The following is a 3,171-nucleotide window of genomic DNA, read 5'->3' as shown; positions in this document are numbered from 1 at the left end:
ATCTGCCCATTAAAAGTGGAGTGCCTTTATGTTTTAACAAATTTCCAAAGGGATGTCCAGTCACAATATTCTAATTTCATGAAACTCATGGAATTTGCCAGATTCTACTGTTGTAAAACCATGTATTTTCATCAAGCATATGATATGCCATGTAACATTAAAGTTCAGAATTTGATAAAACATGCTTTATTTTCTTTCAGAAAAAAAAATTACTAAATTTTATAAAATATGTAAATTACCACATTACCCATACAGAAGTACAGTTTACTAAATGGAAGTAGGAAAAAAAAAAGAAAAAACAAAACACTTTTATGTAGATGTAAGTTCAATTTAAATACTAAGTTGGTGAAAAATAGTCTAAGTGTTATAGCTATAAGAAATTAATCCTGAAAAAATAGATATAACTAACAGCCTATTCACTTTATGAGTCTTAGAGAGTAATATAAAATACAGTTCTACTAACTGGGAGCTTGTGCCTTTAATGAGAGATAGGGTTGCTTGCATAATGGTTACATGGTCAAACTGAATTTATGTCCTTATTTATCAAGGTCTTATTTATGGTAAAGAGAATTAACATACATGCATACATTGAATTGGTTTTCAATGATACTTTGATGAACCAGTCTAATGGATTGCCTCAAACACGGCATGACAAGGGCAGTTTAGATCACATTATCAGGTATCAGATAATTTTTTTCTGTTGCCCTCTTCCTTTCTATATATTTCCTGCCCTTGATTTTTTAACTTACCACTGTGTTTTCATGCAAATTTGAAATTTATTTATACCGTGACATTTATTCCGCCCTATTACACTATGTTATATTTTAGTACTTTAGACTACATTCCTTGATTTAACACAGCACAGTCAAATGTAAAAGTAGGAGCAGAAAGCTGAGAATGCAGGGAAATACAAAGCTTTGGTTAGGTTTATAACTAATGCTCACATTTAAAATGCACCAGACACTCTTTTACTAGCTGTGTACATTCATCTAGCCTTTTTTCTTCAGTCCCTTACTCCTTTCTACACCCCTCTGGAGATGTTATACTTATCTCCATTTTACAGACCAGGTTAGTGAGCTCAGAAAAGGTCAGATAACTCGCCAGAAGTCACACAGTTGGTAAATAGCAAAGAAGGAATTTGAAAGGTAAGGTAGTTTAAATCCAGAGCCTGGGCACTAAGCATGAGGCCATCAGCATTATTACTCAAAGACTTGTTATAACTAGAGAGGACATTGCTTAACAGTCAGACCACCACAGTATGGAATATCTAGTTGTGATGAATTTTAGAGAGCTAAGAGATTTGGTGACAGAGTCCATACGATTTTCATCATATTGAATCCCATGAGGCCCAGAAATACCTGAGGCTATTGTGTTTGCAAAGGAGTCTTGGATAATAAAGGGAGGAAGGTGAGCCACATGTGGAGTACCTATTCAGTAGTCAAAATGAGAAAAATACAAAGTTCCTTTAAAATAACAATAACAGATATTGAAGCCATTGATTTTAACCATGCATAATAGTTACTTTGAAAATGTGAATAAGGCTGGAAAATACTTTTCTACCCTCCTTAAGGCAGTGATGTGGAAGATTTTTGTTGTTGACTACACCAAGGAAAACAGATTTATGAAAACTCCCTTGTACAAAGTATTGATTATATAATAACTCCTTAAGTTACATAACCACCTCTCACCCTCCTCCATCTCCCAGAAGAAGTATATCCAGGGCTGAAAATCAAATACATCTCTCTTCCCACCAAATGCCTTATCAAATGTTGCTAAATAAAATCACTTTTATAGATTTTATGGTTGTTTATCTTTCTAGATGTTGTGCTTTTCTTCTTACTATCTGTGTGCTGGTCACAGAGACAAAGCAACAAGCTAGCGTTTCCTTCTCACATGTAAAGAAACTTTAATTGATGTCAGATTGTGAGCAAATTTAAAGTATAACTGATAGCTGGGCATGGTGGCACATGCCTGTAACCTCAGCTACTCGGGATGCTGAAATAGGATAATTGCTTGAATCCGGGAGGCGGAGGTTGCAGTGAACAGAGATCATATCACTGCACTCCAGCCTGGGCGACAGAGGGAGACTCTGTCTCAAAAAATAAATACATAAATAAATATATAAAATAAAATAAAATATAAAGTGTAATTGAGCATTCCAGTTTCCAAGGTTCTGATCAACGTGTGGCTCACTTTACATCAAGTAGTTAGCATATGTTCATGAACTGAGCCAAATAACATAAAAAGCTAGTCCATGAAACCATGTGTGGATGAGGTCATTTGTATTAATTTTGAATATTATCAAGAACAATAGATCAGAAAAAATCTTTCTGTGTAATTATATTTGAATGAATTATACCATCTCCCAAAATAGAAAATAGAAGTTCCAGTGGGAGTTGAATGAAGATGGAGAGTAAAAATGATAATACAATAGCTAACATTAAAATCTAAATGTTTTTATAAATGTTTTACATGTTTAACTCACTATATTCTCATAGCAGTCTCATTATCCCCATTTAATTCAAGAGAAAACTAAGGCAGTAAGTAACTTGTCCCAGGCCTATAAATGGCTTATAAATAAAATACCCAGAGAGTCCACTACTTCCTTCTCAGTTTACCCACAGACTATGTATTGAAGAAATCATATTCCTATGTCACCCACAATTTACATGTGATGCAAAGGTATTATGTTTAAAGAACAGAGTTTGTTCAGATTTCTTTTTTTTCTTGTTTTTAATTCTTTTGAGATGAGATCTTACTCTGTTACTAAGGCTGGAGTGCAGTGGCACGATCATGGTTCACTGCGGCCTAGAGCTTGCTGGACTCAGGTGATCTTCCCACCTCAGCCTCCCAAGTAGCTGGGACTATAGCCACATGCCACCCAGCTAATTTTTGTATTTTTTGTAGAGATGGGGTTTTGCCATGTTGCCTGGGCTTATCTCAAACTCCTGGACTCAAGCAATCCACCCATCTTCACCTCCCAAAGTGCTGGGATTACAGGCATGAGCCACTGCTCCTGGCCTATTTAAATTTTTGTAATTCAATCCTAATTTATTGTGTGTTAGTCATGTGAAAAGTCAATGTGCTATGTTTTTATTCTGAGGTCAAAGCTGAAATGCATGGCCTGGCCACATGTTATGTTTTCTCTGCAGAAATACCTTGTTGACATTG

General features: G+C 35.3%; 1 protein-coding gene across 2 annotated transcripts in view; it reads left to right on the top strand.

Moving 5' to 3' along the window:
- PPFIA2 (protein tyrosine phosphatase, receptor type, f polypeptide (PTPRF), interacting protein (liprin), alpha 2) overlaps window positions 1–3,171 on the top strand; it is a 542,959-nt gene that overhangs the window by 333,953 nt on the left and 205,835 nt on the right. The gene's annotated exons all lie outside the window — the stretch shown is intronic.

Source organism: Mandrillus leucophaeus, unplaced genomic scaffold (genome assembly GCF_000951045.1).
Source record: "Mandrillus leucophaeus isolate KB7577 unplaced genomic scaffold, Mleu.le_1.0 Scaffold455, whole genome shotgun sequence".
Lineage (NCBI taxonomy): Eukaryota > Metazoa > Chordata > Mammalia > Primates > Cercopithecidae > Mandrillus > Mandrillus leucophaeus.
Note: the sequence above shows the minus strand (reverse complement) of the source record. Positions and strands in the feature narration are given on the sequence as shown.